Source organism: Neolamprologus multifasciatus, chromosome 18 (genome assembly GCF_963576455.1).
Source record: "Neolamprologus multifasciatus chromosome 18, fNeoMul1.2, whole genome shotgun sequence".
Lineage (NCBI taxonomy): Eukaryota > Metazoa > Chordata > Actinopteri > Cichliformes > Cichlidae > Neolamprologus > Neolamprologus multifasciatus.
The window spans coordinates 36915864-36928192 of NC_140456.1; the positions used below are offsets into that span (position 1 = coordinate 36915864).

Here is a 12329-nt window from a genome sequence, read left to right on the forward strand (position 1 = left end):
TTTTAAATGAGGGAAACCTGGTCTAACAGCACACTTACAACAGAGCTAAAGGTTCATCACATGTGAGACTCTGATAAGAACTGAAACACTGTGTATAAACAGCTGAGACAAAACTATATATAAACACTCATTTATTCCAGTTTAGTTCACAATGATTTTTAAAGTAATGTGGAATGATTCATGTTCACGAGCTGTTACAAACACAACTATTTATTTGTCTTTATATGGTTGGACTACAAGGCTCATGTTGAGGGTCTTGGAATAACGTGTGAATAACAGCAGGAAATGATCGTTTTCCCATTTTACCAAAGTGGAATAACATCACCACAGCAAAACAAATAATGTTATTGTCTGCAGCTAAAATATATAGTGAACATGGTTTTATAATAATGTGCAAACACAACCTCACTCTGCTATATACGAGGAGCCAACCACAGCTCATCCACGACCTCCGCCATCATTTCTTTGCTCATCATAATTCACTTAATTGCTTAGATTGGTTTAAATCAAACTCCATTACAGGTTCAACTCCATTATATAACAGCATGTTGACTTTGGATTTGGTGAGCAGATCCACCTTAAAAAAATGAGGAAACTAAGAGATTACAAAAAAAGGAGTGGAAGAGTTTAAGAGCTGCAGCAGATTAACAGTTTCTGACAGTCATGTGTTAAGAAATAGGAGGATTAGCTGAGCTGAGGGATCCATCTACTGCTCAATGAAGCCTCATCAGAAACAGTCTCAGTGAAGGATGGCTCTATTCTTAAGGAAGGACACAGGCAGAAAGACTGGCGTCTGTCACACAGGAACTGGACTGAAAATCAGCTGCACATATTCATCAGTATGTGCAAACATATTATAGGTATGGAATTCAGGAAAGTACCATCAGAAGTTGATCCACTGTGCAAATGTCTGATTGGCAGTGGCTTCATTTTTCACTATGAACAAAGTGCTAATGCAGTATGCAGCATGACAGGACTTCAGTCATGGATTGGCCTCCCCAGACCTCAACATTACTGAAACATCTTAACAGAGGATGGAAACAAAGGGAACCAACATCCAAGAAAAGAGCTGCTGCTGAATACTTCCTCACAGAAAATACAAACAAGCTTGACTAAGAGACTTCAGGCTGTGCTGAATAATAAAGGTGTACTGACTTCCAGGGTCCTTAGTATCATAGCTCAGTTTTTGTCTTATATACTTTCCATTTATATAAGAAAATATATAGAAACGAGGATGGTTTAAGATGTCTGTAGAGTTTTATTCATTATCTTTAAACAAACAAAGAAAGCACCATCCATTCGTCTCCAGTCTGTATGAAAAACAGGGGAAAGGTCAAATTAAAACTTTGAAATTCCTTTCACAATAAATCCAATCATACACAAAATAACAAATAGAAAAGTGTTTAAACACACTTTTCCATTAAGCTGTCAATAGGTAAACATGTCTTGTGTTTCTGCTGTTTTCCTTTCATGTGTCCACAGCTGACAGGTAACCCTATTGGAGTCGCCATAGTGACCAGTGGCGTCTCAGCTTCAGTGTGTTGATGGGCACAGCCATCGTTACCACAGCTGCTGGTGGGGACCTGGAGTTGGTATACAACGAGCTGTGAGAGGACAGAGATGGAGACATTTAACTATTTAACAGGAGATACGTTACGACTAATAGACGACTGCTGTTTAAATGATGTCTTTGCAGCCCTTATGCTACATGTTACACAACTTTTCTTCATGCCAACAAGACTGAGGTGCCACATAGTTGACTCATACAACTGATTATGATGCATACTTTACTATTGCTATGTTCACATCATCTCCTTGGCTTTATTATTGAAAGCCTGGAGATACTCTGACTTGTGCATGGCTGATGTGAAGTATGATTAGTCCTACATGACTTACACCATCAACAACAGAGGTAATGAAAGCTTTGTTGTTAACAGGTTGTAGGTAAAGTCAAATGTCTAATTCTACACTTGTGTTGGGTAAAGTTATTCTCACTGCAGCAGATTTATATCTGTGGTTTCACAGGGCGTGATGTGGAGCTCAGCACTGAGGTGCAGTTCTCCTTGGAGACCGGCATCCTGGCTGAAAATATTATGCTTCCAAAACATGGTACTTTCAGCTTTTATTTTGAAAGAAACCAAACTTGAAAACTAATCCCCTTATTCCTCTTTGTATTTGTTCTTCAGAGGAGTGTCACCTGGACAAACTCAGGGCTATTCTAGGGCCTTTGTTATTATTTGACTCCATAGAAATAAAACTGAATTGAATCAAACAAAAACTCCCAAACAGCTAAAATACTTTGCTTTATTCTCTTTTTTAACAAATACATTGAAGTCCATCCATAACAACACAGCTGAGATCTCCTTTTTAATCAAGTGTTTACATCCTTTGTACAGATCTGTATACAAAACAATCATTTACGTCCCATAGAAGTCTAGTTACATGTAGCTATACAAGAACTCGTAAATGAATGAAACATAAAACACATGATCACAGGTGATAACAAAAAAGAGAAAGAATTCATGTGTTAGTGATGTTTTTGCAGCCTAATGGCTCATGTTGGAGAAACAAACTGAGGTACGTGGAAAGTTCACATACACAAGTGGGCGTGAGCGCACACACAGAGAGAAAAACACAACTGAACCATCTGGTGTGTTTGCTGTTTCTGCTTTCATCATTTCTGCTGCTTTGTCAGGCTGGGGGATCTCAGTGACGTGGTTGAGGTGAAGTATGACGAGTCTGCCCTGATTCAGTCCATCGAGACAAAGGGGAAAGAAAGCTGTTGTTAACAACCTCTATGGTGATGTGGCATTTAGCTCTGATTCTACGCTCTGCTGAATCCTTTGAACCTGTTCTGCTGATCAGTAAAGCTCTACGTGCTGCAGCAGATTGACCTCATCTGACCTCACAGGTGTGGACCTCAGCGCTGAGGTGCAGGAGAGTTTCATTCAGTTCTCCCTGCAAACCAGCATCCAGCATGGAAATACTGTCATCTTTCCCAGAAATGGTGCTCTTATCTCAGAGAAGAAGTTTGATGTAAATAACTGCAATCAACAGTGATGTTCTGCACAGATCACTTTTCCATTTTGCTCTCTCTAGATGAGTTCCAGCTGCCTGACCTTGTGTCCAGGTGATCGTCTCACTGAGGAGCTTTTGTTCTGAAAATCTCACGTCCATCACCTGTTTTTCCTTTACTATCTCTGCTCTTTCTTTATTAACAATGCTCATAATATCACACAATTAGATTCATCACTTGCATGCTGTTATCCACCTGCTGTTATAACCAAATAAAAAGCATGAAAAGCCTAAAATCCTTTGATTTATTACATTTTGAAACAAATATGAGTGCATCCCTAACAGCACAGCTGAGACCTTTGTTTTAATCAAGCCTTTGTATCTACACACTTGTAAAGATTCATAGACAAAAAATAATAGAATTAAATAAATATAAAATACAAGATGACCAAAAAATGCAGCCATGTTGTGAGTTTGCATCTAAAAACATGCATATTTCCCTTTGTACAGGCAGATTTACAGCAGACAAAGCAACACGGTGATAGACTTTGACCGCTCCAAAAACAAAATACCCACCAAGTGTGAAGTAGATCAGAGGAACTGTTGACAGACAGACTGACAGACAAACATACAGATGCTTGATTCATTAGTGCGATAAAATGTTCTTCTTTAACAGCATCACTTCATGTGTTTGTGTTCCAGGAATAAAGGTCTATTTAAACTGGACATCTCCTCAGCATCACTAGTGGTGTCATGGTTTCAAAGCTGTGCAGAAAGAATCTGAGGGATGATACAGAGGTGACCAAAGTTACAAACACATCCAGCTGTGCTGGAAATGTTTGCAGAGCTCCAAACTCTTTGGCTTTCTGTAGAGCAAGTATGGAAGAAACACCTGAGCTAACTTCAATTTAGACGCTATGAGGAAAAATGCCGCTTCCCAAAGTTTCCTACAAGTATCCAGTTTATATGTAGAGAAGCGAAGGCTCTTTATCCTGACAGCTGTTCCCTGGTGGATCCCAGTCCTGTGACAGTAGCAAAGAATGTGTATCAGTATCATCAAAGCCACTTCACTAACCAGTTTTTAAAGCTAGCAGATGGACTTAAGTGCCAGTAGCCTCTGTCTGCTGTGTACAGAAGGTTCTATGATTAAGCACACAGCAGATGCTGCACTACAGCAGTAGCAGTTCAGCTTCAGTTTGGTTAAACGCCCTTTTTGACCGATGAAACAGCAGAAAATGAAACATTTCAACACCTGTTTGTTAGCGTGAGCTATTCTGCTGTTTTTCATCATTTCACAGGTGAAATAAAATCATAGTACATTTACTTCCTGTAGGAGTGATCATGTCCAGCCTGACTGAGACCATGTATTACTTATGAGGAAAGCCAACTTTGAGATTCCTAATCAGTCAGCTTTGGAAAAAAACTGTGTGAAAAAAGCTTTTCACTCTCAGGATGCTCCATCCTGCAAAGGTAATAAACCTCTTACATGAAGGGCTTTCAAGTAGTTTTTAGACAAATGGGGGTAAAAGAGATGTTAAAACCTTAAAAGAGAAACTACATTTTCTAAGAACTGTCTGACGTTCACCTCTCACACAGTGAGACAAGTCTGCCGCTGCAGGAATAATCTTTGTGTTTATGAAACTGTCCATGTGTTTGCAGAAAATGTCACATGTTCAAAGCCATCCCAGCACCTGGGGTTTGTATACGTGCAGCTGTTGGTGGGGAGATAATCTCACTCTTCTATATAAAGAGTCACCAGGCAGCAGATCTTCATCTGTGATCTCCTCCATCATCATGTTTTCACTCTTCAGCAGCTATGGCTTCACTTCACGCCCTTCTGGGAGTCGTACTGTGCTCCCTCTTGGTTTCTGCTTCTGAAATCCCACCTCAGGCAGACTTTGATTTACAGGCGGCAACAGTCATCCAGAATATTTTTTATTTTACCGCCCATCTATTATCATACAAATGTCTCCGTCTTATGGAACAGGGAGCTTATCCAACAAAGACAGGCAGGGCCCCCCCAGACAGTTTAGCAGTCTATACAGGAGGCTGATCTTTGCAACATGTACTTCTATAATGACTTCACCATTTAAGTTATTTGGTTATGTTTCACCCTGGATTTTGCCTGATAATATTTATTTTGTCCATGGATTTAAAAACCAAAAACTATATAAATATAAAACAGAGTGTGAACAACAAAACATCAGCATTGTACGGTGGCCCTGAGAGGCCAAACGGACTGCAACTTCAGAAAACGCTGCAAAAAGAAAAATGCTGCAAAAAGAAAAATGCTGCAAAAAGAAAAACACTTGCAAAAAGAAAAATGCTGCAAAAAGAAAAATGAGGGATGATACAGAGGTGACCAAAGTTACAAACAAATCCAGCTGTGCTGGAAATGTTTGAAGTGAAGGGAAGGGAAATGTTTCCCTTCATTGGCTTCCTGTTAAATCCAGAATTCAAAATCCTGCTCCTCACATACAAGGTCTTAAATAATCAGGCCCCATCTTATCTTAATGACCTTGTAGTACCATATCACCCTATTAGAGCACTTCGCTCTCGCTCTGCAGGCCTACTTGTTGTTCCTAGAGTATTTAAAAGTAGAATGGGAGGCAGAGCCTTCAGTTTTCAGGCCCCTCTTCTGTGGAACCAGCTTCCAGTTTGGATTCGGGAGACAGACACTATCTCTACTTTCAAGATTAGGCTTCAAACTTTCCTTTTTGCTAAAGCATATAGTTAGGGCTGGACCAGGTGACCCTGAATCCTCCCTTAGTTATGCTGCAATAGACGTAGGCTGCCGGGGATTCCCATGATGCACTGAGTTTTTCCTTTCCAGTCACCTTTCTCACTCACTATGTATTAACAGACCTCTCTGTATTGAATCATATGTGTTATTAATCTCTGTCTCTCTTCCACAGCATGTGGAAGAGAGACATGCTCTTCCCTGAGCCTGGTTCTGCTGGAGGTTTCTTCCTGTTAAAAGGGAATTTTTCCTTCCCACTGTCGCCAAAGTGCTGCTCACAGGGGGTCATATGATTGTTGGGTTTTTCTCTGTATCTATGAAGCACGTTGAGGCGACTTTTGTTGTGATTTGGCGCTATATAAATAAAATTGAATTGAATTGAATTGGCAGCACGGTGGCACGGTGGTTAGCACTGTTGCCGCACAGCAAGAAGGTCCTGAGTTCAATTCCAACATCAGGCCGGGGTCTTTCTGTGTGGAGTTTGCATGTTCTCCCCGTGTTTGCGTGGGTTCCCTCCGGGTACTCCGGCTTCCTCCCACCGTCCAAAGACATGCAGCTTGTGGGGATAGGTTAATTGGAAAATCCAAATTGCCATTAGGAGTGAATGTGAGCGTGAATGGTTGTCTGTCCCTGTGTGTTGGCCCTGCGACAGACTGGCGACCTGTCCAGGGTGTACCCCGCCTCTCGCCCTATGACAGCTGGGATAGGCTCCAGCGCCCCCCGCAACCCTGAAAAGGAGAAGCGGAAGCGAATGGATGGATGGATGAATTGAATTGACTGGAAAATGATAAAGAGTGAATGGAAGCTGCAGCAGAAACACTTTTTAGTTTGGAAGAGAAACAATGTAACACTTTTAGATGGAAACAAACAAAGTAAAGTGCAACAATTTCCCTTAAATGAAAAAGAAATTAAATCCTTACTAAAACTATAAACATTTGAACCATTTGATACTGAAAAATAAAATTTAAAAAACTAAATAATCAAAATGAATTCAAACTGATCAGCAACATTAACTCAGGAGCACAATATATGAAACACTTTAACCTACAGAACAAAAATGAATCAAACAGTTTGTGCTGATTTGTTTCTTTGATCAAAATAACAAAGTCAGCATTAATGGCTCCGACGAGCACGTTTTGCAGTGCACAGCTTTTCAAAGCAGGTTTGAAGCAGGATCCTGCAGCTCTCAGCTCCTGCTCAGTGTTTAGCTGGGTGGGACCTGGACTTGGTCTGCAGCAACAGCAGAGAAGCCAGTCTCACAAAGATGAGACTAAAGGAATAAGAATGCCCACAGCCTTCTGCCCTCAGAGTGGATACTGCTTCTCTGCACTCAGCCAGAATCCACTCAGTGTCTGTGATGTGAACTGCAGTCTCAGTGTGGAGTCAGACGTCAATGAACTGGTTCTGCTCTGCAAAGCTGAAACCAGTAGGAGCTGGTGCTGTGAAAGGATCTCTCACCCAGTCATGCTGGGAACTGTTTTCATGGAAGTCCTTTTTAAAGTATCCCATCAGTGATGAAATATGTTGCTTGATATATGGAGTCACTGAGGCGGCATCATCGTCAGTAGTGTCAACAAATTCATGCAGGTTCTCCAATGAATCTGTGTTTCCTTCATCGAGTCTCCTGCTCCACACTGCAAGCTTTCCAGTGACAGAGCTGATCTTGTGACCTGAGGGAGGTTTTTATCTTTCCCTTGAAGCTGTAGATTTACTTCATTTCCAAATATGTCACTCAGGTAGGCCAGTTTTGCCAGGAAGCTCTCATCACTAACTCTGCGACTTCATACTTGTGCTCCTGCTCCAAGAACATCTTATCTGCTCTCTGAGCTCAAAAACTCGGGACAAGACTTTTCCTGGTGACAGCCGCCTGGCTTCACTGTGAAACAGCACAGCTTGATGTTCGGCTCCATCTCCTCACAGACAGCAGAGACACTCTTGTTTTTAGTGGTCTGGTCTATATAAAACCGACTACACCAATAATTTCAGTCATAACCTCACTGAATTCAGAGGAAAGCTGCTCTCAATGTGAAAACACTCCAGCAGAGGGCGCTGTTAAGTCCTTATTGTAATACAGTTACTGTGTGCAGTTATACTTCATACAGAATCTGCACTTATTTACATCAGACATGCTGTCAGTAAATGATTGGTTTCTATTGATTCTACTTCCTGTTGACTAGTTTGATGACAGTGAAACAATCACAGCTGATTGTGTGATGATGTAAACTGTCACTGTTACATTCAGTGTGTGTGACATAATGTTAGTGCAGGGCTGATAACAGCCTGGTTCTGTTAGAAACACATGAACGTGTCCATAGATCAGTGTGTGTTTAACATGAGAGCTTCAGCCCTGCTGATGTGTTCAATAAAGACATGTAGGAAAACTGATGAGACTCTGAAATAACTCTTTATATTTATAATGTAACTCTGCATCAAAAGAACAACAAAGGATCCCAGACAGGTTTATGTGAACAAAGACGATTCTGATGTTTCTGTGTTTCTAACAGTTTGACATTAATTCAATTCAATTCAATTCAATTCAATTTCAATTCAATTCAATTCAATTCAATTCAATTTTATTTATATAGCGCCAAATCACAACAAATGTCGCCTCAAGGCGCTTCATAGATACAGAGAAAAGCCCAACAATCATATGACCCCCTATGAGCAAGCACTTTGGCGACAGTGGGAAGGAAAAACTCCCTTTTAACAGGAAGAAACCTCTGGCAGAACCAGGCTCAGGGAGGGGCGGCCATCTGCTGCGACCGGTTGGGGTGAGAGAAGGAAGACAGGATAAAGACATGCTGTGGAAGAGAGACAGAGATTAATAACAGATACGATTCAATACAGAGAGGTCTGTTAATACATAGTGAGCGAGAAAGGTGACTGGAAAGGAAAAACTCAATGCATCATGGGAATCCCCCGGCAGCCTACGTCTATTGCAGCATAACTAAGGGAGGATTCAGGGTCACCTGGTCCAGCCCTAACTATATGCTTTAGCAAAAAGGAAAGTTTGAAGCCTAATCTTAAAAGTAGAGATAGTGTCTGTCTCCCGAATCCAAACTGGAAGCTGGTTCCACAGAAGAGGGGCCTGAAAACTGAAGGCTCTGCCTCCCATTCTACTTTTAAATACTCTAGGAACAACAAGTAGGCCTGCAGAGCGAGAGCGAAGTGCTCTAATAGGGTGATATGGTACTACAAGGTCATTAAGATAAGATGGGGCCTGATTATTTAAGACCTTGTATGTGAGGAGCAGGATTTTGAATTCAATTCTGGATTTAACAGGAAGCCAATGAAGGGAAGCCAAAACAGGAGAAATATGCTCTCTCTTTCTAGTCCCTGTCAGGACTCTTGCTGCAGCATTTTGGATTAGCTGAAGGCTTTTCAGTGAGTTTTTTGGACATCCTGATAATAATGAATCGCAGTAGTCCAGCCTGGAAGTAATAAATGCATGAACTAGTTTTTCAGCGTCACTCTGAGACAGGATATTTCTAATTTTAGAAATGTTGCGCAAATGGAAGAACGCAGTCTTACATATTTGTTTAATATGTGCGTTGAAGGACATATCCTGGTCAAAAATGACTCCAAGGTTCCTCACAGTGTTACTGGAGGCCAAGGTAATGCCATCCAGAGTAAGAATCTGGTTAGATACCAAATTTCTAAGCTTTTCAGCGCCGAGTACAATGACCTCAGTTTTATCTGAGTTGAGAAGCAGAAAGTTAGTGGCCATCCAAGTCTTTATGTCTTTAAGACATTCCTGCAGTTTAACTAATTGGTGTGTGTTATCTGGCTTCATGGACAGATAGAGCTGGGTGTCATCTGCATAGCAGTGAAAATGTATGCTATGTCTTCTAATGATGCTGCCTAGGGGAAGCATGTATAATGTAAACAGAATTGGTCCTAGCACTGAACCCTGTGGAACTCCATAATTAACCTCAGTGTGTGAAGAGGACTCTCCATTTACATGCACAAATTGGAGTCTATTAGATAGATATGATACAAACCACTGCAGTGCAATACCTGTAATACCTACAGCATGTTCTAATCGCTCTAATAGGATATTATGGTCAACAGTATCGAATGCTGCACTGAGGTCTAGCAGGACAAGCACAGAGATGAGTCCACTGTCAGAGGCCATAAGAAGATCATTTGTAACCTTCACTAAAGCTGTTTCTGTGCTGTGATGAGCTCTGAAACCTGACTGAAACTCTTCAAATAAACCATTCCTCTGCAGATGATCTGTTAGCTGTTTGACAACTACTCTTTCAAGGATTTTTGATATGAAAGGAAGGTTGGAGATTGGCCTATAATTAGCTAAGACTGCTGGGTCTAGAGATGGCTTTTTGAGTAAAGGTTTAACTGCAGCCACCTTGAAGGCCTGTGGTACATAGCCGATTATTAGAGATAGGTTGATCATATATAAGATCGAAGAATTAATTAATGGCAGGACTTCTTTGAGCAGTTTTGTAGGAATGGGGTCTAAAAGACACGTTGATGGTTTGGAGGAAGTAATTATTGAAGTTAACTCAGAAAGATCAATTGGAGAAAAAGAGTCTAACTTAACATCAATGAAACTAAGAGTAGCTGTAGATAATATTACATCTGTGGGATGATTATTGGTAATTTTTTCTCTAATGATAAAAATTTTATTTGTGAAGAAGTTCATGAAGTCATCACTAGTTAACGTTAAAGGGATGGTTGGCTCAAAAAAGCTCTGACTTTTTGTCAGCCTGGCTACAGTGCTGAAGAGAAACCTGGGGTTGTTCTTATTTTCTTCAATCAGTGATGAATAGTAAGCTGTTCTGGCTTTGCGGAGGGCTTTCTTATAAAGCAACAAACTATTTCTCCAGGCTAAATGATGATCCTCTAAATTTGTGACACGCCATTTCCTCTCCAGATTACGAGTCGTCTGCTTGAGGGTACGTGTTTGAGAATTATACCACGGGGTCAGGTACTTCTGATTAGAGACCTTAGTTTTCACTGGAGCTACAGTATCCAGAGTCGTACGTAGTGAGGAGGTGAAATTATTAACAAGATAATCGACCTCTGTTGGGGTAGCGTTCAGATAGCTGCTCTGCTCTGTGTTGGTACAGGGCATTGACGATGATAACAGTGGCTGGATTATATTCTTAAACTTAGTTACAGCGCTTTCAGAAAGACATCTACTTTGATAAAGTCCACTCTCCACTGCTGCGTAATCAATTATTGTAAATGTAAATGTTATCAAGAAATGATCAGACAGGAGAGGGTTTTCAGGAAACACTGTTAAATGTTCAGTTTCTATGCCATATGTTAAAACAAGATCTAGAGTGTGATTAAAGTGGTGGGTGGGTTCTTTTACATTTTGAGAGAAACCAATTGAGTCTAACAACAGATTAAATGCCATGTTGAGGCTGTCATTTTTAGCATCTACATGGATGTTAAAATCACCCACAATAATTATTTTATCTGAGCTCAGAACTAAATCAGATATAAAGTCTGAGAAATCAGACAGAAACTCTGTGTAAGGCCCAGGTGGACGATAGATGATAACAAGTAAGACTGGTTTCTGAGTTTCACAGCTGGGGTGGACAATGTTAAGCATCAGGCTTTCAAATGAATTAAAAGTCTGTCTTGGTCTTTCATTAATTAATAGACTGGTGTGAAAAATTGCTGCCACACCGCCCCCTCGGCCTGTGCTTCGAGATTTCTGGTAGTTAGAATGACTCGGGGGTGTTGATTCATTTAAACTAACATAATCATCCTGCTGCAACCAGGTTTCTGTAAGGCAGAGTAAATCAATTTGTTGATCAATTATTAAGTCATGTACTAACAGAGACTTGGAAGAGAGAGACCTAATATTTAATAATCCACATTTCACTGTTCTACTCTTTGGTTCAGGTGTGGATACTGTATTGTTCTTTCTTTGTAAATGTTTAAGTTGTTTGTTGCTGGTTTTTAGTTTGTTTTTTGTCTTTTTGGAAGCAGACACAGTCTCTATGGAGATGGGTTTTTGGGGGGGTAGCAGGAGGAGAGAAGCTGCAGAGAGGCGTGTAAGACTGCAACTCTGCTTCCTGGTCCCAACTCTGGATAGTCATGTTTTGAGGGGTTTAATAAATTTGTTGATATTTCTAGAAATGAGAGCTGCTCCATCCAAAGTGGGATGGATGCCATCTCTCCTAACAAGACCAGGTTTCCTCCAGAAGGTTTGCCAATTATCTATGAAGCCCACATCGTTTCTGGGACACCACTCAGACAGCCAGCAATCTAAGGAGAACATGCGGCTAAACATGTCACTCCTGGTCTGATTGGGGAGGGGACCAGAGAAAACTACAGAGTCCGACATTGTTTTGGCAAAGTTGCACACCGATTCAATATTGATTTTAGTGATTCATTATTAGTAAACAGACTGCAGTGAACAGGATTTATAAAGAGCTTATATATAAAGATATGACAGCTGTTTGACAAGTTTATCACTGTGTGTTTGGACCTGATCAGTCCAGCTGTTTACTTGAAATATCTTCATTTACCTGTTCTGTTATATTTATGTTCTTGTCTCTGTTGAAAAACACATTTTAATGTCCCTCAGATTTTTCTC

The 12329-nt window shown here is 40.7% G+C and overlaps 1 protein-coding gene across 1 annotated transcript in view; it reads left to right on the forward strand.

Annotated features, from left to right (window-relative positions):
* Positions 1–12329, forward strand: part of LOC146498592 (protein NLRC3-like) — a 126496-nt gene that overhangs the window by 39705 nt on the left and 74462 nt on the right. The window lies entirely within an intron of this gene.